Source organism: Stegodyphus dumicola, chromosome 2 (genome assembly GCF_044657685.1).
Source record: "Stegodyphus dumicola isolate Sdum_Otavi_A_Nest chromosome 2, ASM4465768v1".
NCBI lineage: Eukaryota > Metazoa > Arthropoda > Arachnida > Araneae > Eresidae > Stegodyphus > Stegodyphus dumicola.
In genome coordinates this window covers 223,619,159-223,646,476 of record NC_140769.1, presented here as the reverse complement: position 1 = coordinate 223,646,476, position 27,318 = coordinate 223,619,159, and positions in this window count along the sequence as shown.

Genomic DNA, 27,318 nt, shown 5'->3' with positions numbered 1-27,318 from the left:
GGAAGCGACAATTATCAAAATTTTCCTCCAAAACTCTCCCCCACTAACAGTCATCTCGGCGTACCTGCCTCCACTATCAACTGCACGTGGAAGAGGTACTTTTCCTGTCAGTGATTTTGATAAACTTTTATCATTATCAAATCACCTAATTATTGCTGGTGACCTAAATTCACGTCATACCACATGGTTTTGCCCTAACAGGAACAGGTATGGCATTAGTCTAAATTTATGGTGCCAGAGAAACCATATACAGATCATAGCTCCTACCCTCCCGACTTACTACCCTGTTAGAGGGTCCCCTGCAGTTCTTGATCTGGCTGTCTTTTATAATGTCAATTTTAGACACGACATAAAAGTGATTCAAGACCTTGACTCTGATCACTATCCAGTTTTGATCACCCTAGATATCCAAAATCGTTACTCAAAATTACAGGAGCAAGTCTCTACAAATTGGGACGATTTTAGATTTATTTTGGAACGTACTGCTACCCCCCCCCTATCAAAATTACCAGCAATTCGGATTTTGACAGGTGTTTACTAAATTTGGAGTCCATTCTCAAAGAAGCGAGAGCTGCGGCTTCAAAACCAATTTTCTATCCGGGTGTCAGACTCCCACCTGAGACTAAATCCAAAATTAAGCAGCGGAACTTTTTGCGAAAACTTTGGCAAAGGTCGCGTGATCCCAATATCCGCGCCCAATTTCGCAAAATACAGAACGAGATACGGACTGAAACCCGTCTCTTCAAACAGACGGAGTGGAAACACTACATTGAGTCCCTAACGACTGAAGACAATTCGATTTGGCGGGCTGCCGCTCGAATACGCAAACAATCCAGACACATTCCGCCGCTCCAAACGGCCGATGATGCACGGATGGCTTACACAGACACTGAAAAGGCAGAAGTGTTAGCCGACAGCCTTGCTACTCAATTCACTCCTAATAACGACGCCTACTGTAACCGCCCGGTTACTCAAGGGCGCATACACTCACGTGTTGAAGAGTTTTTAACACTACCTTTCACGCCTGAACTTAGGCCCACTGATCCTAAAGAGGTGATGGAATACATCAATAGACTGAAACCCAACAAGGCTCCAGGCATGGATTCTATCTCAATCGCATGATTAAAAATTTCCCTGTAATGTTTATTGTTTGGATTACGGTCCTTATTAATTTTATGATAAGGAGAAGCTACTTCCCCGACCGCTGGAAAATTGCAACGGTCGTCCCCATTCCAAAACCGGGGCAAAATCTAAACTTACCCGTCAACTACAGACCAATTAGTCTGCTTTCCTCACTCTCAAAAGTATATGAATATGTCTTACTTAATCGCCTGAATGAATTCTGTCGAGATCAAAACTTAATCATCCCGGAACAATTCGGCTTCCGACCTAAACACTCCACGGTACACCAGTTACTACGTGTAGTGGAATTCATTCATGAAGGCTTTCGTAAGCGAGAGAATACTGGAATTGTCTATCTTGACATAGCTAAAGCCTTTGACAGGGTTTGGCATGACGGACTTATTTACAAGCTCATGCGACTTGGGTTTCCGGCTCACATCATTAAAATTATTAGCTCGTACTTAGCCGGACGAAGCTTCCGCGTACGAGTTAACCACGAACTCTCCTCTCCCCGACCGATCCATGCTGGATGTCCTCGGGGCAGTCTTGTCTCACCTCTGCTCTTCAATATCTATATCAACGACGTGCCTAAGGCACCTAGTATCGATTTAGCTTTATATGCAGACGATACGGCCATCCTAACTCAACATACCAACATCACCACGGTAATCTCTACATTACAGAGTTACCTTTCAGCCTTAGAACTCTGGCTCGGACTGTATAAAATCAAAACTAATGTCGCTAAATGTGCTTTATTCATCCGAAGAAACATCCCTCGTTTAGATAATCTAATTTTCTTCGGTGAACCTATTCCCTGGGTTACTACTTACAAATACCTTGGTGTTTTACTAGACTCAAAATTAACTTGGCAACTTCACATTCAAAAAATTATTGCGAATGCGGAAGCTGTCAAAGCCAACCTGCGCCCCTTTTTCGCTAAAAATAGCGACCTGTCACTTGATAACAAGATCTTGCTTTATAAATCTATCATAAGGCCTATTCTCACTTACGCGAGTCCCATCTGGGGCTCAGCTGCTCTGACTAACCGTAAACACGTCCAAATTTTTCAATCAAAATTTTTACGGCAGATATTAAACGCTCCATGGTTCATAAGGAACGATGACATTCATAACGACCTCAAAATTATGCCCATTAATCGCTTTATACAGCGACTTTCGGAAAGATTTTTCAAAAACATCCATCTTGTTGGAAATCCAGTATTACATACCCTGCCCGGTATATGATCCTGCGGTTGCCTCTTCTAAAAAGCGACCCAGAGCAATCTTACAACCTGATTATGCTCAACTACCTTTTAAACGGCGTCGGTATTGGAATACAGACGCCCAAGTGGATGCTTACCTCTCGTTCCTAAACCCCAACCGCCCCGCGTTAACAATGCGTAAGGGCATTGACCGGAGGAATCCTGTTCTTTAACTCTTTAAGAAGAGTCTTCTAACGTTTCTTTAACAAGGGGCAACTTATCTCCGCAGCCGCACGAGACTGCACTTAATTTCTCAATAGCTTCTTAAAAGCTTCTTTTCCACCCGCTAAACGGGTTGCTTTCGACCCCCTAAGGGGACCTTTTAACGTCGCACTAAATAGCGACCAATAATTTTCTTCTCCTCCTTTAGTGTATAAAACACTGAACTGCTACTAGAACCCGCCCAACGGGTTTCACCCCCAGCCCTTTTTGCCCAACTCTCCGGATTGCTTGTCCTAAGGATTTTATTTTGCTGTTGATATCAAGAATCAAGGAAATGTATTGCACCTTTTTATTCTTTTCAAAACTTTTTGAATGTTGACTCCTCTCTCAAAATTTATTCCTGGCCCTTTTTAAACATAAAATTTAATTTAAAGACTTTCTAAGAGTTTTCCTTTTTTCTCGTGCGGAAGGCATTATCTGAAAAGCTTTTATTTTTATAATTAGGCTTCAAAATTTTTCCCTTATTAGATGAACCCCTCTTTTGATGTAATTATTCTATCTCTGATGATGTGGAGTTAAAGGCCTAGCCTAGCGCACTCCGTAAATTAACTTCCTTGATCCTTGATAATATGATTGGCTTATTTTACCGAACTTCCCCAACTCTCGAACGAAGGTTACTTACCGTAAGGATCCCTCCGACGGTCGTTGTGACGAATGCCAATTTAACCAACAGTACTTACGGCTATTGGAGTCGTAAAATTTAGCTGTCGTCCGTTAAGAAAAGATCGTTATTTACGCTCCTTGTCGTGAATAGGGCCCTTAGACTTGATAAAGCCCTAAGCTGTTTGAGATAGGAGGCCTTTTAGAAGTCTCTTCCAATATATTTTAATACTATTTATACTATATTTTAATTTTTTGGGGTTCCCCTAGAAAGGCCCTAAGCTTTAGCTTGTGTAGCGCTTTATACGTAAATCCGGCGGTGTATGCTATATATGAGTCATGTAATCTCTGGGGTCTCTCTGGAATGGTGTTTGAGACTCCAGGGTGCCTGAGCCAAGGCTCTACCCCTTGTAGAACAGTTTGATCATTTCGAAAGGTAGTATACAATAACCGAAAGATAAATCGAATAGTTGTTTTTTATATATACTATATAATTTTGTTAAGGTCAGGTAAGAATATCTTTAACGTATTAATATCAATGGAGTTGTTGCCTAAATTAGTGAGAGCAGAAAAGTCGAGAAACTGGTGACTGTGACATGAATGAGGTAGTGCAAACATAAGCAAATTGAATTTATTAAGAATTATCAAGTACACAACATCAAATATTAAGACATGAACTTAAAATAATTATATTCATATATCTATAACATACACAAAAGTGAGAATGCAGACAGAAAATTTGAAGTGTAGCAGATAAGAGGAATGAAAATAAATACATAAATAAACACATATGTCAAATTATTAGAGTTGCATATTACATGATCCATGCATTTAGTTGGGCCATAGGCCTATTCATATTTTCCAAACTGTTATAGTCGTAACCACAGATTTGAATACTGGGATTATCAATATTTTGCTGCCTTTCATGAAACTTTTTGGCTAAGTTATAATAATGAGTGCGCAGTAACTCAACGCCTAGCTCTTCATGTATTCTATTATTCCTTACATACCATTCAGCATTTACAATTTGTCGTAGAACAGTATTCTGGCAGACTTGCAATCTTTTCCTATGAGTTTTCTTGGTATATGCCCAAACTGGAATTGCATAACACATAAGTGGACGTAGAATGGACTTGTAAATGAGTAACTTGTTGTCAATAGATAATATACTGTTTCGAGCAATTAAGGGGTATGGCTTGGCTTTACGAACTCGAAACTTCTGGATAATAGATGTAATGTGCGGGGACCATGTAAGTGACTTATTGAGGATCACCCCAAGATAAGGGACTTGCTTGGCCCAGGGAATATCAGTGTCATACAACTTCAGGTTTTTCTTGAAGTTAGTCTTCTTCGAAAACATAATAGCTGTTGTTTTCTCCACGTTCACGAGGATCTTCCACCTGGAGAGCCAAGTCTCTAGCGTGTGTATGTAATTTTGTAGTCGTTGTATAACTGGACCTCGAAATGCACTTTGTGCGAGGACCGCTGTGTCATCTGCATACATAGCTAATGCTGTGTCGTGTGTGGAAAGTATGTCGTTCACGTAAATATTAAAAAGTGTAGGTCCGAGCAAAGATCCTTCCGGGACCCCAGCCATGATAACATGGCTTGTGGAATTTATGCCAGAGACGTGAACAACAAAGTGTCTACCAGTTAGGTAGGAATTAATGATGTTTATGATGTAGCCCGGAAATCCCAGGATGTGTAATTTGTAAGTGAGGCCATCCAGCCAAACTCGATCAAAAGCCTTGCCAATGTCAAGGAATAAACCACCAGTCACTTTCCGGTTAGCCATTCCCTCTGCAATAGTTTCTACCACTCGGTAGATTTGGTTGGTCACGGAGAGATGTCGTCTGAACCCTAATTGATGCGGAATAGTAACATTGTTGGAGTCCAGAAATTCGTTGATTCTTTTGAGTATGATAGCTTAACATATTTTGCTTACTGAAGATAATAGGCTTATTGATAATAGGCTTTAAGATACAGGTTCTGACTCAGGTTTACCAGGCTTGAGGATAAGTATAATCTTAGCTATTTTCCACTGCTGTGGAAAGTACTACCAGGTGAGGATAATATTGCAGATTTTAGTTAGCATGAAGATGTTCTTGACAGGGAATTTCTTGATCATGCTATTTGTGATGGCATCAATACCGGGGCTTTTCCTTTTCTTGAGTCTTTTGACGGTGGTATAGACCTCTGACGGTAAGGCTGGAATAATGTTGTCTGTGCATGGATTTATTGAGAAGATGGAGTGAAACTGGTGAACAAGGTTTTCTGTTGTAATGTCATGAATGTTGTTTGTGCGAAATTGAGTTTGCAGATGTTGAGCTAAGAGTTCTGCTTTCTCAATTTCTGTGTAATGGGTGGAATTTTATTGTAGCATTTCGGTATGTAGCATTTCGGTCATTTCGGTTATAGTAGCATTTCGGTAATACCTAACAGGTGGGATTTTATTGTAGCATTTCGTGTACTTTTTAATGGCTACTGTGGAGAGTGCATTGAGGTATCTGGTCCAGCTTTGTTGTGCCTGGGTGTCTAATAGAGACTTGACAGCATTTGAGAGACGATTGAATGGTTGTTTATCTTCCCGGTTACGGGTACGTTGAAGTTATCTCCTTGCTGCATTCCGCTGGGTGACCAGCTGCTTTAGCTCCTTGCTTCGGAAGATATGTCTTTTGGGAAACTCCTTCTGAGCATTTTCATAGGCTCTAATAATAGATGTTGTGTCTGAATAAAGCTATCAATATCATCCCTCGTATGTATTGTGGTATGATGTACTGAATGTTGTTGAGAGCTTTGGCATACTTTCGCCAGTCAGTAGTAAAGGCTCTGGTGTCTGGTGAGGTATAGCTGCGAATGTCCAGAATCATTCTGACCGGGTTATGGTCAGATGAAAGTTCATCCAGCACAGAAACATCCAGCGAAACGCCGGTGTTTCTGAGCAGGAAGAAGTCAATGATTCCTGATCAAGGGGCAGTATACCGTGTTGGGGTTTTTGCTGCTATTCGTAAATTCGTCGAGTTGGCTAAGTTGAAAATTACGCGTCCTGTGTCATTTGAATTGTAACAGTTCCAAGCACGGTGTCTAGCGTTTAAGTCTCCACCAATAATAACGTCAGTCCCAAGTGAGAGTAGAAACTGTAAGTCTGCAAGGACTAAGTGAGGCCTTCGAGCACGTGGAATGTATGTGGAGACGAAAATGTAAGTAGTAGCAGTGTTTGTTGTGAGTGAGATAGCTGAAGCTTCAATGGCTGAAAGCTGTGGAATTGGAACAGGATAGTGAGGGATGGAGCGCTTAATCAGAAGGGCTGTGCCTCCTCCTCCAGGATTAATAACAGTAGCAGGTCTGTTGTACCGATGAGCAGCATAATTTTGCACAAATATTGGTGTGACAGGGGCCAAGTCGGTCATCTTGTAGAAAGAAAATATCGGATTCGTACTCATTTACAAAGTCCCGAAGCTCATTAATTTTTCGGAACAGTCGATTAGCATTCCACATATAAATTTGTAAGCAACTATATACAGAATTACTCATTTGCATTATTCAATGAACCAAAAATTTCTTCTCATATATTAAATATTGCAAAAAGTTTGTTTATGGCATTAAGAGCTGCCTGTAACTCAGGTAATTTGTCAGTGACTTTACGAATGTCTGGGGTCATCGTAATGTATCCCATTTACATCTGATAATTCGGCAGCTATTACGCCACGGCCGATGCTTTTCGCACGAGCGGTGAGATTAGCCGCTTCAGCTATTCGCACCAACATTAACCACGCATGCGCTTTGAGTTGTCAGATCCAAGGAGGTTAGAATAGATGGAGTATACATGGACCTTGTAAGAGATAGATTAACCCAGTGGGCGGGGAGCGTATTTTTACTTCCTCCCTAGGAAACACAACCCGCGACTAAATTTAGTGATTTATCAGGTCTTGGCGAAATTGTGACACCAAGCGCATGCGCAAAGGGAAATAACGCTGTCGGTTTACGTTTCAAATTTGTGATGGCTGCGAGTATGTCAAACGAAGTGGAAAATTAATTTTTAAAAATTTTATTTGATGGATATTCCTACGAAGTAGTGTCTTCCAAGTTCGGAGGAAAAGAGGATTTCGACTTTGAGTTTAGATGTGATCTTAATAGTGAAGATAGATGGGATAATTGGGAAATACATTTTGAAGCTGTTTCCCGATGCGTGAACGAAGTTCAGGTGTTTGTGGGCTCCTGGGTTAGAAAACCCTCATCCCAGTCGAATGCATGGGTCTGTTTCCGAACTTTTGCTGAACGTGAATAGAACTCACTCAATTGAAGTGAGGCATAAGTTCCTTTTCATGTATGTTGTAGTAGATCTTGAGATTCAGTTCGAGTCTGAAAAGCAGGATAAGCAATATGGCAACGGGAACGTCGATTAAGGATGGTTACCATCGGAGAGCGTCGATCGAAGGAGCTCGCAGGCAGCAGTGGTGGAGGCAGAAGGCTGAATGAGTTGAAGTCAGGAAAGCATCGAAGTAGATCAGGAGAAGAACGTTGATTGGGGTGCGTTAGTCACGTGTGCTAGGGGGGAGGGGCAAAGGCTCTTTTCAGTCCATACGAAATTTTGAAGGGAAGGCCAAAAAGTAATCAGGAAGGGGGTTAAAATTGAGGAAAGCCTGCTGGACTTAGAAATAATTTGGGCTGAAATAAAAATTTATTTCTAACTTTCATTTTGTCTAAGGAGGGATATTTCCTTTGAGCATTACTTAGAGATCACCTAATCGTTTTCATTTAAGTTATAGTTATTTATGTATAAATATTATTATTTTTATTATTACTATTATTATTATTATTATTATTATTAAATGATATTTTTATAATTACTAATTAGTGATAGTTTCTTAATAAGGCACCTGGCCTCCTTCTGTTGCGCTGGTCATTAACGTTATACTGTAATGAGGGAATGGTAGGATTGTTAACGTTAATGATGTTTGCAAGGAATCGCTTAGCGATTTTAATCATAATCTCAACTAGTTGAGGTGTGTTTGTTTCTCTGTGCATGGCTTCGTTTCTTATGTAATATGTGCTATTAGTGATTTGTCTTAATGTGATGTTTTGAAGTCGTTGTAGTCTTATCAGTGTGGTGTTACAGACATAGCCCCAAACCGGGCAGGCATAAGTAATTATTGGAACGAGCATGGCTTTATAAATGAGTAGTTTTTGGTCTAGTGCTAAAATACTGTTTCGAGCGATTAGGGGGTGAAGTGTTATTTTACTGACTCGAAACTTTGTAATTATGTGTTTAATGTGGGGCTTCCATGTGAGTCTATGGTCAAGTACAACGCCTAGGTATTTGACTTCCTTGGCCCAAGGGATGGGAGTATTGTAGAACACTAGATTTCCTTCAATTTGTTGATGTTTACTTTAATTTTCCACTGAGAGAGCCAGAGTTCAATTGCATGTATGTGTGATTGTAGCTGTTGGATAGCTGAGCTAGGAGATGCGTTTTGTGCGAGGATCGCTGTATCGTCCGCGTACATAGCGAGTGTTGTGTTATGCATGTGTGGAATATCGTTCGTATATAAATTAAATATAAAGGAAGCGACGAGCGAGCCCTGAGACGTGCCCGCGCGGATAATTCGTTTAGTGGAGAGTGTTTGATTGATATGAACGATAAAATATCTATCGGTTAGATAGGAGGGAAGTGTTGTTATGATGAATTCTGGGAATCCCAGAATGATTAATTTGTAGATAAGGCCATCAAGCCAAACACGGTCGAATGCCTTGGCTATATCTAGGAAGATAGAAGCTGTGCAGAGTTTATTTTGAAATCCGGAGGAAATTAATTCAGTCACTCTGAATAGTTGATGACTGTAGAATGTTTGCTGCGAAAACCATATTGCTGTGGGATGATGATTCTTCTGTTTTCGGCAAATTTCTTAATTTCCAGGAGGATGATATGCTCAGCAGTTTTGCTGCATGATGGCAGGAGGCTGATTGGCCGATATGATTCAGGTTCATGAGGAGATTTTCCAGGCTTGGGGATCGGTGAGATAATGGCGATTTTCCAGCATGAAGGAAAGTGGCGTAAGTCGATGATGAGTTGAATGATTTTAATGAGGCGACAAATTATCAAGAGTCCCATTTTTTTAATCATAATATTGGTGATGTTATCATATCCAGGGCTCTTTTTCGTCTTTAATTTTTCAATATAGCCAAGGACATCCGATGGGTTGACTGCGATGCTGTTGTTAGCGTGTGTTTTTGAGAAGAATTGGGTAATGGTACTTGTGATTAAGTTTTCAGTGTATGGGTCAGAAATGTTGTTTGTGACAAACTGAGTAGCATAGTAATCTGCTAGAGACTGAGCTTTCTCAGTTTCTGTGTATGCGATCATGTTTTGGCCTTTAAGGGGCGGAATAGTTTTGTAGCATCTTTTTAATTTAGCAGCGGCTTTCCAAATGGAGTAATCATCTGATGTAAGCCCTTCTAAATATTTAGCCCAGCGTTTTTGTGTGTGTAAGCGAGTTTGAACTCTGACTTCCTGATGTGATTTATTTAAAAGTTTTTTGTCATCTGGGTGTCTAGTTCTTTGCCAGGATTTTCTCGCGTGATTTCTTCTTTTTATTAAGTCTTTTATGTCTGCATTCTGAGTAAGGTTTTACACAGGAATTGTTTTGGTATTATTCTGGTATGCTGTGGTGAGGTCAGTAGTGAATTTTTTGACCAAGTCATCCAACTCATCACTCGTATGTTTGGTGGGGGTAGAGTACTGGATGTTGTTTAGAGCTTTGGTATAGTTTGACCAATTCGTGATAACGGCTCTTTTGTCTGGTGTGCTATGGCAACTTATGTCTAATTCAATTTCGACTGGGTTGTGGTCCGAAGAAAGCTCATCTAATGTTTGAATTTTAGATGGAGCTTGGATATTTTTTAAAATGAAAAAGTCGAGGGTAGAAGCATAAGTAGATCCATAGCGTGCTGGGGTGGGTGGAGCTGCAATATGAAGGTTGGCTGTATTAGCAAATTTTCGTAGTGTGGTGCTTAGGAAATTAGTAGAACTGCAGTTCCAAGCGTGATGTCTGGCGTTAAAGTCTCCTCCAACAATGATTCGATTGTTGAGTTTGAATATCATGCTTAAATCTGCAATGATATCAGTTGTGGGTTTGGATGGTGGTACGTAGAGAGAGACTAAAGTGTATGATTGTGTGGTGGGTGGTATGATGGTTATAGCTACTGCCTCGGTGGCTAAAAGCTGTGGAATTGTGATTCGGTAGTGAGTGATGGAGCGCTTACTCAAAATGATGACACCTCCAGCTGTACGATTCGTGCGTGGTCTGTCATATCTATGTAAATCATAGTTTGCAATGTGAAAAGTGAAGTTTGGACCAAGGATGTGTTCCTGTATGAGGAGTGCATCAGGGTTATACTCATTTATAAATTCTTTTAGTTCTGAAATTTTCGTGTTGAGGCCTTGCGCGTTCCAAGTAATTATTCTCGTGTATCTGGTGTGATTATTCATGGTCGGGTTCGTTAAGCTCTTCTATTATCAGAAATAAAATATACATTTTTTCCATTTGTGTTTGTGCTGATCTGAGGTTGTTGAGGTTTTTCTTGAGTAAGTTTGTTAGTTTAGTGATTTGCTTTTGGCCAAAGATGGATTCAATTTCTTTCATTATTTGAAAAAGTTCTAAAAATACAGACGTGTTTAAATTTTGATTTCCTTTGGAGTTAATTTGTCCTGTGGTTTTATTTGAGCGATTATGTTCAATTTTGTTACTGTTGGGGGGGGTGTAGCCGGAGCTGTGTTCTGATTGGTTGATGTGTCAAATTGTATATTTTCTTGTGTTTTTTGAGTTTTTGGATTTAGAGTTTCGGAATAAAGTTTTCTGGGGCTTTGTAAATTAATGTTTCGTGGCTTGGGAAATTTTTCGCATCCTCTGTAGGAAGCTGGGTGTGAATTTTGGCAATTGGCACCCACGTGCATTGGATTGTATCTTCCAAAACAAAACAATGCAAATCGGAAACAGCAAAGTTTTTTTTTAAGAAAGGTTATGTGTGTCAACATGCAAGACTAAATAAGAAAGAGGCTAGTTTCAGAAATAAAGAATGTTTAGCTGCTTTACATGTCAGAATTAAAAAAAATAATAAGTATACAAGATGTCGTGATGAGCATGTAAAAAAGAATCTGTGCACTTTGATTAAAGTTTCATTTCGGCATACATATCGATGTGATGTTGCTGAAGCGTGGAATTGCTTACGCCCAATTGATTTGGTGAAAGAAGTGTTCATCAACTACTTTCGTGAATGTAAAATAACAATTAATAATATGCATAATATTTTTATTCTGCTATACATCCACAGAATTCCTCAGATTTCGTACAATGAATTTTACTTAATATATCGGCATTATCTTAATTGCCCTAGTTAAGAAGCTTTGAAGGCATTTTTTGCAACAGCTGAAAGCATATTAGATTGCAATTGTTAAGCATATTAATTCATCCATTACATTATGGAATAATGAATAAATTTATAGCTTCTATATGTATATTGAAATGACATATATAGTTTATATGTCATATATGAAATGACATATATAGTTTCTATATGTATATTGAAATGACATATATAGTTTATATGTCATATATGAAATGACATATATAGTTTCTATATGTATATTGAAATGACAGCTTCAGAATATAAAATTATTAAGACGCGATACAAGGAAAAATCACTTAACTAATTAATTATTTAATAATAAATTAATTGAATGTTGAAGCAATTAATAACACATTGTAACTTTGGATTTAGTTAAATTCTAAATATAATCACAGATCCTGATAGTAACATCCTCTGATAGTAACATCAAAAATGTCTACGAAATCATTGACCAAGAGTTTACTTGGTTATGTCTGTCATTAGTTTAAACCTTGGACATATTATAGGTGACGATATGAATTTGCCCAGCTCTATCTCATTTTAAACAATGACCAGGAGATAGATCCAAAGATCATCTACCCCTCTTCCGTTCCCATTAACTTTTGAGGACTTATTGTTCCATGCTATATACCAGGGTTTAATTTCTAAAATTAGAAGTTGCTGAGCCCTATGGAAGACTGTGAGGAAGGAAGAAAAATAATAATTAAATAATAAATTTAAATTAATATTAATTAATTTGATTAAATTATTTAAATTAATTAAATGAAGAAAAATGTAAAGAGAAATTTAATAAATTATTAAGTTAATTTTGAATAGTAAAATAGAAAAAAAAAGTATCGGACCTCGTCTTATTTGAGGCATTGTTCGGAGTTACAATTCCACTTAGATGCTAAGAAGCAGCTCAGCCAATCTCCGTCTGAGTTTAAGCCCTGATTATACATAAAATGTGCTATTCCAAGGGATGACAAGTATCAGTCTTTTTTTGCAGCACACCAAGGAAAAAAGATAAAACGATTAAAGTTGCACTAAGGAGAATAGGGAGAATTCTAGAAAGAGTATGAGGGTATGGAAAGAAATTTAACTGAAAAGTGTAGCTTTGAAGATAAAGAGGGAAGAATTCAAAACTACCTGATCGAGATGCCCTGTCGATATAATTCTAACCATCAAGCAGAAATTTTCCCTGATTACTTTTCCTGAATACAACGTGAGAATAAATATAAGATTTCTCGGTACAAGTGGCAGCAATATAATTGGGGGCTTTTCTTTCCTCAAAAGTCTCAACCTCTGTGCAAGGCTTTAGTGCGATGGAAAGACAGGCTTGCATTCAGAAGTTAGAATCGGATTTTTAAGACATGTTTACTATTAAAACAAAATTTCTGTTTTAAAATTGTGGTTCACATGCATAAAAAAAGTGCCCGAGCCCTTTTATTTAGGGCTCCGGATGAAATTATAATTTATCTTGAAAACTGAGAAGTACCGGAACCGGGATCCGGCGCAATTTAAGCTCTGCTATGTACACAAATGCCACAAAGTGAAGAGAAATTTAAATGCCACCAGCCTGCAGCCCTTTAATTCTCATTCTAAACTTTTCATAATAAATACAGATTTATCATATGAATACAGTACATCAAAACAAAAATATATGTGGTACTCAATTTTGTTTTCGTTCATTCTTCAAAAATCTCTTATGTCACCTCAATAATTTGAAAGAAAAAATGAAATTATATCTGAACAATGGCAAGTTCTGTAGTAGAAAACCCACTCAATCCCTAAATATTACAAATAAATATTTAGGATTAATAAATATTTTTAATATTTGGAAATTATTATTCCCGAATTATATGACTATAATAACTAAATCCTTTATGCCACTTCTCTTTTACAAAGGTCTTAAATTTACTCTCAGAAAGAACTAAGGGTTATAAAAGAAAGCATGGATTTTCATTTTTCTAGAATGAAAAAGTGAAATTATTATTTAATATTTTCATTTAATGTAATGACTGCAAAAACGTACGCCTTAATTTTAAGAACGTATACTGATTTAACACAGGTTTTTCAACATGCTTTGATCATGTATGAAAACAAATTGTTGTTTATTGAATATATTAATTTTAATATTTTATGCTAACCATAACACAATATAAACCTGAATTGCCAGTGCTGTGAGCAAACAGGCATAGAAATCATAGGAACAGTACACACTCAAGCAATGGTTAAGTGATATTTGTTCTTCTTTCTGCATAAAAAATATTGCATCTCTTACTATCAGATCTTTGATAACTCAGGATACCAAACATAATCATTACTCAACCACCTGTAATTATAATGCACTTGCTGGCCTTTTAAATGCTAATTAATAATATATATATTATTAATTAGACTATATATTTATTACATCATTTTATATTTTAGTAATTTTAATTTGTTTAAATATAATTTGAATATATGAATTTGTGAAAGGATTTTTTTTTTCCTAATCCGAGAACCTTTTTTCATTTAAATTAATGGTAAATAGTTCTTTGATATATATACCATTTTGGTTATAAAAATGTTCAATGAAAGATTGCTTTCATTATGTATTAAAAAATCCAATTTTAATTAAAATTTGAAAATTGTTCTGTAATTATATCAGCTTGACACTATTAATTAAAATAATTGTCATATTTTTCAAGCTTTAAATTTCAAGAGAGTTATTTCTTGTAAGTGCGTAATGCATATTAATAGCACATAACCTAAAATAGCAACAATATGCCAAACTTATGGTGTGTGTATATAATCCTTGCTGTAAAATGAGAGGGAAAAAAAATATTAAAAACAAGTCTTAAAATATTTTCATGCTTTTAAAATGAGATATATTTCTTGCAAGAAAGGTAGCACATAAAATTGTTATTTTGCCAATGTACCGTATATACCCGCGTATAAGTCGAGATATTTTGGACAAAAAAAAGATTTCAAAGTGGGGGGGGTCGACTTATACGCGGGGCCATAAAAAATTAAAAGAATCGGAAGTTCAAAAATTTCTTTACATAATGCAGTTGTTTTCTTCCCGCACTCAAATTGGACGACTTATCAAATAAGTCACTTACTTGAAGTAATTTCATGACTTAAACTATGTGACGAACTAATCACAGAGTTTCATACTTTAACTAGGGTAAGTTTTGATTAAACCAAAGAATTTTTGGCCCCCGAACAACCGATCAATATCGAGCAATAAAAAAGTTTCGCCAACACGCCAAGAAAATAGAAATGCAGTAGTTTTTACGTACGTATAAGTCTTTATAACAGTTATTGTTCATTCATGAAATACTTTTGTTAACAGGCATACACGTCAAAATTTAAAAAAATAGCCCACGCAACAACTGAACAGTTTTGAATATTTCTTTTAACTTTTAAAAAGGGAAAATGCAGATAGATTTTAAGTACGCGAATCTTTTCCGGAGCAAATTTTAGAAGGTTACTATATACGATCAACTTCAAATTCTAGAAGCCAACATTAAAAAGTCCGATATTACATTAATTGCTCAGTGGGTTAAAGATGCTTGGAACGAAATACCCTCTGAAATGATTATAAAATGATTTAAAAAATGTTGTATTAGCAACGAACTAGACGGCACGGAAGATGATGCTGTTTTTGAAAGTGAAAATGACGACGAAGGCTCTAGTAGTGATTGTAACAATACAGAGTTCGAGACTGAAAATATGTATGATGACGAGCCAATGACGACAGAAAAGTTCTATGAAATGTTTGGAGACTCTGACTATGAATCGGACGTTGAAGGATTTTTTTTTTTTTTTTTTTTTTTGTTTATTTACTAAGGTATTTTTTATCGTATATTTACTTTTTTTTCTCAGATGATTCTGAATAAATGTAGTACTTAAAAAATTTTTTGCGAAGTTTCTCGATCGATTTCGGAAGTGTGTGTGGGGGGGGTCGACTTATACGCGGGTTTCTTATTTTCTACGAATTTTCCATGTCGAAGTGGGGGGGGGGTCGACTTATACCCGGTATCGACTTATACGCGGGTATATACGGTAATTAATATTTAAACTCTACAATTGTCAAATTACTTAGCTGGCACATGAGAAATAATTTTTCTCTTGCAGTAAATGCTTCTATATTGTAAATCTTATGTCGATTAAGAATTCTCTTAATGTCCATACGTTTGTCATTAACTCCAATTTGCTGGCATGATAAATGCTTCTATATATTTTTTAACAATTTTCGTAAAAATTAAAATTTGTAAAAAATAATTTCCAACATTTAGGATTGTGCATCGTTGTAGTTAGAAATCAACTAGGATTTGCTAAAATAACATTAACAGACTTCAGAAACAAGCATGAGACATACTTAGATATAAAATGGTTAAAAAAATTTCGCATATAATTGTTCCAATCAACAACTGAAAAAAAAAAAATAAATAAAAGTTAATTCTGTGATGCATTAAAGGTTATATCGTATATTGCAAAACTCAATTGAGGTAAGTCCATGGTACCAATGGTACATAAATTTTACAGCTCTAGGAAATTTAGATGCGATCTTTCAGACCAAGTGCGAGGTCTGAGATTTTTTCTGGGCAAGATCTAGGATTGGAACGTTATTTTGGTGTAATGTATTTGGTAAAACATATCATTTCAGGATTATTTTTACAGTTTTCAGCTATGAGGAATCCCTTTTTTTTCTGTAGTAATTTCACTGCTTCCTCCTCAATGGTTTTGTAAATCCCAGGTAACTTTGCTATTGAACAAGAATTTCTATCTATAGAATTAAACAGAAAGTGTTAGCATAAAAAATTAAACAAGTTACATTGAAATAAATGCTTAATAAAGCAAACCAATAAATATTGAGCTTTTCTTTTTTGTACATTTTGATTCCCTTTAGGTCATACATACTTTGTTATTTCATAAATCACTATTTCATATTTTTAATTTTATAATTAACATCTTACTGGATTTAAACGTAAGATCTAATATGCAGCAAAATTCCAAATCTGAAATTGCCAATGTCACGAATGTTCTAGATCTTTGACTTTGTACTGTATCTCTAACAGCAGTCAGTATAAAGCCATGCTATACAGGATATAAAAAATTCCAGTGACAGTTTCTTTTTCAAGGTTGTTCGTGGTCTGAAAAACATTTTGTTGTTTCGGAAATGCTGATTTTTGTGTATTGCTGTGATATATTTTGGTGTTTTCATTAAATATAAATGAAAGATATCGTCATGAATATTTTGTATCCAAATCAAGATCAAATTTACCACTGATGCAAACTCTTTTAAACAAAATATAGTTCGAACAAGAATAGTCAAGTTATTACTAGCCTTTCGAACTACGCATTAGTATCGTTATTCGCTTCGTAACATGTGGTGCTGTCGCCGGGAATTATCGTAATGGTGGGGTGAGTAAATAGTTTTGTTGAAAATTTGGTTGAATAGAATATTTTGTAATTGTTGAAGTAGTAGGGTTGTTTGATGTTGTTGATCTTGTTTGGTAAAAATTTACAACTTTAGGTTTCGCATTTACTGAATATTTGCATTGGTATTTGAAAATAAGAAAATGTTGTACTTTCTTAGAATTAGAATTTGTTGTTAATGCTTGAAGTGTGATTTGTTGTTGAAAATTACAGTTTGTTTTCTTAGAATTCTAGAATTAGAATTTATTGTTAAAGTATTTGAGGGGTAAAATTTGTTGCTAGAAACTGTGAAAATGGCTAAATTGTTAAAGCTTCGAACTAAGCGTGACACGCATCGTGAACAAACATTAAAGTTAGTAGAAAAAATAAACATATATTTGAATGAATCATATATTGACATAGATGTATGTGATTCATATTTAGAACAGTTGAATAGTAAAATTGAAATTATTAACATACTAAATAGTGACATTGATGAATTGTTGAAAGAAGAACAAGAAATTAAGGATGAAATTAACACAGTAGATTAATATAACGAAAAAATAATACCAGTTAAAGTAAAGTTGCAAAACAAAATTAAATCAATTGGAAAAGTTCCATATCAGTCAGGTGAACAAACAGTAAATCCAGAAAATGTTTACGTAGAAAATAAAAATTTGCATTTAGAAAACAGAACTAAACTTCCTAAACTTTCGCTTCCTCGATTCTATGGTGAGCCTTCAGAATATTTAGATTTTTGGAATCAGTTTCAGAATTCTGTGCATAATAATTCTAATTTAACTGAAGTTGACAAATTTTGCTATTTAAAGTCGTTATTAGGTGGTAAAGCCCTAGCTAGCATCAAAGTATTCTCAATTACTCCAGAGAATTATAAACAGGCTGTTAAATTAATTTCTGAAACATTTGGCCAAAGAGACATTTTAATAAATGCTCACTTGTCAAATTTATTAAATCTGGCACCTGTAAAAAATGCTTCTAACATTCAGGCCCTTCGTAACCTTTATTTTGAAGCCCAAACTCAAATTAGATGTTTAGAGGAATTAAATGTCAAATCGGAAACATACACAACAATACTGACTAACATAATACTAAAAAATCTGCCAGGAGAATTGACTCTTGAATTTTCGAAGCAAAATATAAATAATTGTCATGATTTACAGGAATTGATGAAGTTTTTACACAATGCTATTAGTGCAAGAGAAAAGGCATTCCGTATTAATTCTAATAATGTATCTTCATATAATAATTTTCATTCTAACCAACACAAACAAAACAATTTTCGAAATCAGAAACGAAACTTTCATCCGAGTCGCAATAATCAACACGCGTCAGTAACAGAATTTATGGCGAAAACTTCCGAAGTTTGTTTATTCTGTGGTCAAGGTCACTGTAAGACTGAATGTGAGAACATGACTGTGCAACAAAAAAGGGATAAATTAATTAAGGAAAGGAGATGTCTGTTATGTTGTAACACAAACTGTTTTGTGAAAAAATGTAATGCTAAACAGTGTTCATTCTGCGTTGGTAGACACGCCAAAGCTATTTGTTTTAAATTTGAAAATTCTAGCAAGTGTAAATCTAATTCAAAACCGGAAGAAGAAAAACCAAAGGAATTGGAAATTCAGCCTACTATTTCGAATTCAGTTGTAAATGATAGGAATGTGATTTTATTGCAGTGTGTTAGGACAGAAATTGTTGGTCGTAAATCGTCAGGTACAGTTATTGCAATGTTTGATAACGGTAGTGAGAAGAGTTTTATTAAAAGAAATGTATCTATGAAGTTGGGATTAAAATGTCTAGGGTCAGAAACATTAAAGATTTATTCATTTGGAGCAAAGGATCCTAGGTTGCAAACATGTCGCAGAGTTGAAGTGAGATTGCGAAATATTTTAGATGGAAATGAAGTCGTAATACAGGCGTTGGAAACAGATGAAATTTCGAGGGCGGCGATTAATTTGCCGAATGGGCGTACAAGAGCTGAAATGGAAGCCAAGGGATTAACTTTAACGTGGGGTTATAATCAAGCGTCAGATGATAATGAAATTTCCTTGTTAATAGGTATAGATTTTTACTGGAAGTTGACAAAAGGTTTTGAAAGGTTAAATACGTCTTTGGTAGCTGTAAACACAGAACTTGGATGGTCCTTGCAGGGAAATTGTGGTGATATGAGTAAAGCGGCTGCTGTAAACTTAGTTTTAGGTGATCAAAGCACTGTATCAGCTGAACTCAGGCGTTTCTAGAAACTGGAAAATTTAGGTATTGAAAACAAGGAAGCGGAGTGTTTGACTTTAGTGGAACAGGAGATACTTGATGAATTTAATAATTCTGTTGGGTTCGTAGATGGAAGATATTGTGTAAAGTTGCCGTGGAAACCAGGTATGCAGGAAAAATTAGCAAATAATAGAGAAGTGGCTCGGAAACGTTTCGATGGTCTGGTTAGGAGATATAGAAATGATACAGCTTTATATGAGGATTACAAAAAGGTCATTGATGATTATCGTAGGGAAGGTATCATTGAGAATTCGTCGTCAGATACTGAAGTGTCATATTCTGAGCAGTCATTCTACTTACCCCACCACGCTGTCATTCGCGAGGACAAATCTACTAGTCGACTTCGAATCGTGTTTGATGGTTCTTCTCATGAAGGAGGACAACTTTCAATTAATGACTGTTTATTTAAAGGACTAAACTTGTATCCAAATCTATTTGAAATGATTTTAAAGTTTCGACAAAATACAATCGCCTTCACAGCGGATATAAAGCAAGCGTATCTACAAATTTTGATCGATCCTAGTGATAGAAAATTTACTAGATTCTTCTGGACTGATGATATCGGTTCTAATTCATATCAAGAAATGAACTTTAGTAGAGTTTTATTTGGATTAAAACCAAGTCCATATTTGTTAGCTGCAACTCTGAAATATCATTTTGATAAATGTAAAGAAGAATTTCCTGATACTTGCAAATTACTGTCAGAATGGTTTTATGTCGACGATTTGATTGGAGGCGAAGAAGACTTGCAAGCGGCTTTGAAAATTACGACTGAAAGTGTAGAAATTCTCAAAAGATGTGGCATGATATTACGAAAATGGAAAACCAATTCCATGGAACTGCGTAAGCTGTGGAAAGATGCTGAGTTCGACATCGATGAGGAAAAGAGCTCAAGTACGGGACTTGACTCACCATCCAAGGTGTTGGGTCTAGTTCGGGATCCAGATGCGGACAGTATATCTTTTAACGTGAAAGAATTATCAAAGTTTGTCAAGAACGGAACTGCTTCGAAAAGGTTTATTCTTCGAGTAGTGGGTCGTATTTATGATCCGATCGGATTTCTTGGGCCTTTCATCATAAAGCTGAAGTGCATTCTACAGGAACTGTGGAGTCATGACATAGACTGGGATGATAAACTTCTATCGTCACTGGATCACAAGTGGCAGTTGTGGTGCAGTGAAATCGAACACTTAGAAGATCTCCAGATTCATAGATGTTATTTTTCAAATTTGAACTGTAAATTTATTTCATTTGAAATTCATTCTTTTTCAGATTCATCTCTTTTAGCCTATGGAACTGTATTGTATTTAAGAGCTATATCTGAATATGGGAGGATAAGTATCAGTTTTATTTGTTCTAAAAGTCGTGTAGCTCCTCTGAAAGGTCTTACATTACCAAGACTGGAATTAATGGGAGCTTTATTGTCCGCAAGATTAGTCCATCAAGTAAGTAAATGTCTTAAATTTAATACTTCTAGTTATTTTTGGACCGACTCGATGATTACATTATGTTGGATTAAGGGACAAGCTAGTAAATACAAAACTTTCGTAAAAAATAGAATAGAAGAAATTCAATCTTTATCAGATACCAATAATTGGGCTCATTGCCCTGGTAAGGATAACCCTGCAGATATCTTGTCCAGAGGAATTTCTGCAGCAAATTTAGCTACAAACCATATTTGGTGGAACGGTCCACCGTGGCTAAGCCAATCACCTGAATACTGGCCTACTGAAAGAGAGAACTTAAAATCTACAGACGTAGACTTAGAGCTAAAAAAAGAATTTGAAAGTACAGTGCAAAATAACTGTTTGGTAGAAAATTCGAAATTTATTTTAGATTTAAGGAAATATAGTAGTTTGTTAAAAGTACTAAGAGTAACTGCACTAGTTAAACGGTTTGTTAATAAACTTCAAAAACGACAAACGATTGCAGGTCCCCTCACAGCAGAAGAACTTCAAAATGCTGAAATAGACTGGATAAAACATGAGCAAAACATAGAGTTCAACTTAGAATTACAGAACCTTAAAAATGGTAAATCGATTCCTAAAAACTCTCCACTTTCGAATTTAGCCCCATTTCTCGACAGTTGTGGTGTATTGCGCATAAAAGGAAGGTTAGAACAAGGAGCGTTTACAAAGGAGGAAGCTCATCCTATACTACTTCCTAAGCAGTCTAAATTTACAGAGTTAATTATTATTAGAGAACATAATAAAATTTTTCATGGTGGAGTTACATTTACGCTAGCCAAAATTAGGTCTAGATTTTGGATTCCACGAGGTAGACAAATTATAAAAAGAGTATTAGGTAACTGCCTAATTTGTCGAAAGTATAAGTTGAAACCAGCTAAACAAATAACTAGTCAACTACCTAAATGTAGAATTACTGAAAACCCTACTTTTACTGTAACTGGCATAGATTTCACTGGCCCAGTTTTAATAAAATCAGGAAAGGATACGCCTCAAAAGGCTTATATAACATTATTTACATGCAGTGTTACTAGAGCTGTGCACATAGAATTAATCACAAATATGTCAACAAAAAATTTTATTTTGTCATTAAGGAGATTTTTAGCTAGGAGAGGAAATTGTAAAGTTATCATTTCCGACAATGCTAAGAGCTTTAGAGCCACTAATGAAATTCTTAAAGAATTAGCAAAAATTATAATAGATTCAAAATTGAAAGATTTCATATCAATAAACGGCATAACTTGGCAATATATTGCGCCTCACGCGCCTTGGTGGGGTGGTTTTTATGAAAGGCTTATGAAAAGTATCAAAGATCCTTTGAGAAAGGTTCTCGGAAGGGCTCTTCTTAACTTTGAGGAAATGATGACTATTCTATCAGAAATTGAGTTAGTTTTAAATCATAGACCTCTTACTTATGTCCATAATGAAATAAAAGAGCCAGAAGCTCTTACACCTGCCCATTTCTTGTTTCCAGGGCAAGAAAATATTTCTTATCCTGTACATTTCGCCGACCTTTTCAGGAATGAACCATTGAACAGGCAGACTTTGACTGGGAGAAAACTGTATCAAACTAATCTTTTGAAACAAATTTGGAAAAAGTGGAAGGAGAATTATCTCCTCGAATTACGGTCTGCGCATACTTTTCTAAATCCATCTCCTGAAAGGAATCTTAAAAAGGGTGAGGTTGTATTGCTGGAGGGGTCGACGAAATCAAAATTTTTATGGCCTATTGGAATTATAGAAGAAGTTTATAAAGGTAGGGATGGGTATGTGCGTTCATGTTTGATTCGTACTTCTCAAGGACTTTATCGAAGACCCGTCCAATTAATCTATCCTTTTGAAGTTTAAAGTGATATATATATGTTTGTTTCATGTATTGTATTTAATTTGCAATGTAGTTTTCAGTATTAATTTGTGCATATTGATTTTGATTATATCTAAATATATTATTGATATGTAAATTTAATGTGCTCTTAAAAGAGCACAGGTGGGGTGTGTTGGAACTTTTCATAGTATAGAGGGCGCTGTTGCGCCAAAAGAATTCTGTGTTTTTAACATTATGTAACTGTGGTTCGCCATTGCGATGTATGTGTATTGCTGTGATATATTTTGGTGTTTTCATTAAATATAAATGAAAGATATCGTCATGAATATTTTGTATCCAAATCAAGATCAAATTTACCACTGATGCAAACTCTTTTAAACAAAATATAGTTCGAACAAGAATAGTCAAGTTATTACTAGCCTTTCGAACTACGCATTAGTATCGTTATTCGCTTCGTAACAAGCACAGCCAAAAACAAGTCCAACAAACATTAAATTAAATCGATGGAACATCGTGCATAATTTTTTTCAATTTCTGTGGCATATGCTCAGAATTAGATTGTCAAACAGTGCCCGATAAATAGGTTCTGCATGTTTTCATAGAGGACTGGGAAATAAAATACATCTTCTGATTTGAAATGACATCAAAAGGAATAATTTCTAGATTTCATTACAAATGCTTTATATATTGCAGTCCAATGCACAAAGACTACAGTTAGTATTGGAAAAATGCACAACCTAAGCTGTATGGCATGTAAATTATATTTATTTAATGAGAATAAGAAAGTGTAATGAGCAAATAATAACACATAAATATTTGGCTCAATTCACTCATAAAATTAAGATGACTTAGCTGATTACATTGTTACTATCTTCAGCAAGTTATCACATATTTTAACACTGTTTTTTGCAGCGGTCACATTAAATACAGACTTGATCCTTGCCTTCCCCCTGTACTAAATTTCGCTATAGATTGCGCCAAAAGAGTCTCATTTTCCCGCCAGTTTCGTATTACGTTATCAAACAAAATCTGTGATGTGAAGCGTGATTGATATGAGAAATTACATGCAAGTAAACTGAATTTTTGCATTTGCAAAGCTAGAAACTATAATAAATAGGCTACTATTCATCTAAATGAAATGAATATGGAATTTGAAAGCATACTATCTGGGAAATCTTCCAGTGGTCTTTCAAGATTATCTGAAAACACAGCATTCAAAATGGCAGTGCGTTTACTTGTGAGCCATAAATAAACTTCAGCATTAATCATAAATAAAGTCTTGATAAATAACTTACTCATTGCATTCAAGATTTTAAAATTGTTAATTGCTGCTTTATGATAAATTTATGCATTTCCTTCCAATTTCTTTTTATTGATGCTGGTTCGACACATGGTTGATAAAAAAAAAGTCTATACCGTTTTTCTCCATAAAGCTTTGCCAGTTTTCATCATCAGGATAATTAGTATCTAATTTTATTATTGTATGTATTACTCACTGGCGTCTATAAGACATTTTAATCATTTAAGAAATATTAATAAATTATTCCAAAAGTGAACCTTTGAACAGCTTAGTTTCATATATGCACATCAATAAATATACTGTAAATTTTTCTCTGGGTTCGCAGTACTTTCAGAAACTTTGACAAATAATATAAATCTGATTATAATAATATAAATTTAATTAAAGAAAAAATCTGCATGTATGAAATGTATATGAGATACTTGACTTGATTTCTTCATTTACTACGATATGTATACATAACTGTTGTCGCAAAAGCGTATGTGTAGTATTAATAAAAAATATATACAGTACTTTTATCACATAAACTATAGTTCTTATTCTTACTAAATCAACCTGCCGGGACTAGGAATGTATTTTGATGCCTTCTCACAGCAACTTGAGGTGAAAAATTTTATTTTATACACAAAATACATAACTCGTATCATATAAATACATACATAACTAAATATATACACAAATTACCTAACTTGTATCATAAATAAATACTTACACGTGCATAAATACATACACAAAATGATTAACTCTTATCATACCAAAAATATATATACAGTATTTTTATCACATAAGACTAGAAGTCTGTATCTTATTAAATCAACTGTCCAGACTAATAATATATTTTGATGACTTCTCACAGCAATTTGAGGTGGAAAAGTTTATTTTACTATATATCATAACTGTAGCTCTTTCCTCAAATAAAAGATAATTGAAAATTCATATTCGAGTAAGATAATGCAGTACCTTATTTAACACAGGTTGAAGCAAGACTGGCGCTTTGCATCCAAGTAGGCATATTAGGTATTGCGGGGTCTTGCTAATTGCTGAGCTCCACCATGAATGGAATTCTGTTGGTCTTCATCTCCACAGAATCATTCATTCATTCCTCATCTCCTAACACCAACTTCTCAAGAGGATTTATCCTTTCTCTGTGTGTTGAGTGTCCCCTTACCACACAAGCATTATATGCTTTATGTACTATAAGTACCATATCCATGCCTTCTTTCAGAATTACTTATTGCATCATCTTATTGACACAGTTACAGCCTGAATCAAAGCTGGCACATGTGCATACAGTTAGGCAGTTGCTAACTGTTAAGTTTCCGTCCCGGATAGTGTCGTGGCCTTCGAGATTAGATGCCTGGTCAGCTGCAGAATCACGTGATTTGACGTCACGTAAGGCGTCTGAACTTTCACCCTTCGCACTGCATTGTGTGGACACTGCAAGCGAAGACTTCTTATTACGTTGATTGCGTGCTGTATATTTTTATTATTCGTGTCTTTTTTATTGCTAAATTTAAGTAATGTTGTTAAGGATATTTTCGTTTTTAAATTGAGATTACTAGTTAACTTATTTGTTAACAAGAATAACGATCGACGTCTACGTAGAGCTGTCTTCATCATGCCTGCACGATGTTGCGTTCCAGCATGCAAATCCAATTACGATGGCACTAATGAATATGAATCAGTATTCAAATTTCCAAAAGATACAGTAAAACGGGATTTATGGATCAAAAACATTCCAAGGAAAAATTTTATTTCAAGTGATCGCAGCGTTGTCTGTGAAAAACATTTCGAAAAGATGATATTATTCGATATGATTATTTACCAACAAACGAAGGTACTTTTATTCAGATGTGTAGAGGGCATCCTAAATTAAATAATGATGCTTACCCATGCATTTTTTCTGGTTGTCCAAAATACTTATCTGAAAGTCCAACCCCTCAGAGGATGAGCAGGGAGGAAAAAAGAGCTAAGATGGAGAAGCATATTTTTAATGAATTTTTGAGAAAGGACAAAATAACATCATTTGAGGATTTTTCTTCTATATTACCAAATAAATTAAATATTTCAGATACTTCAAATTTTATTTTACACAAATCTGCTGCTGGTATTTATATTTTATTGCTCAGTTTTCATTCATATCCTAAAATTGAGAAAAGTATCTTTGTATCGCTTCATATAGATACAGCAGTTTATCTAGGAGATAAAGTTGTTCCAGTTGAAAGTAAAGAATAACCAGTAAAAAAGTTGGACAGCATTCTTTACTGGTCAAACTTACCGAGATATATGTACAAAACATTAACATATTTGATGTTCATGAAACTTGTTTAATGTGTGGAATTCCCTTTTCTAGCAGATTAAAAAAAATAATGAGCACCAATTTCAAATATTTGTTTAAACAATTATACTAAAGTACTTTTTAAAAATAGTATACTAAATATGATGCAGTTTAAATATATTTTCAATAATGTATCTTTTACATTTAAATTTATTAATCCTTTTGCTGTTTCCTTATTATTTGATAATACTTCATAATTTTTCAAAATGAATTATCAATTGCGATTAATTATTGCTTCAGTATACTAGTACAACTTGCACAGTATTTGCTAATTAGACAGAAATGATGGTTTGTTCTATGTATAGTTGTTTTGAGGTTTTCGTTGGCAAATTTATTGATTTTACGCTTTTGTGAAACATTATATGGATGGCTTTTATTTGTAAATATATTATTTATTATGCATCTACGTATAACTAATAATGTAAATATTATTAAATGATGTAAATATTCTTATAATTATTGCTATAGATAACATATAAATATGTGAAAATTATTCGTTTTCTGTAATGTTGCAGCAAAATTGTAATTTATTTAATTTACAAAGTTTTGAGATTTAAATTTTTTCTGTGGCTTTTCTGTTCATTTTATTAGATAGTAATTTAAATGAATTAAAAATACATTTGCATAATGTTTGGAAGCTCTGAAATATTTATAGTTTTAAGGAAAAATTATTTTTTATGTCTTTTAATTTGCTAAATTATATTTACTTTTGTTACTGAATTATTTATGTTTCTAAATCTTTTCATTCCTTTCATTCCTCTCCTTCTCAAACTGTAAAGACACTTTTATGTTAATAAATAACAGCCTTTTTATTTATTTATTTCAAAACTTTCTTTTTTGAGTGTATCCTAACAAATTATTACAAGACAGTGTAAAAAAAAAAAAAAAATGCACAAGATAACCTAAAACATGGCATAGAAAATTTCGTGAATATTTCTTAAAAAATAATATTTATTAAGTTATTAATCTTAACTGCAAATGAATATACGACCTTTTATATACGTTTTCAAGTCTCTGGAAATTTAATTATTATGCATTATTAAAAACAAAACACTCTAAACATCGAACGAAACGCTCGCATTCAAATCTGAAGCAAAG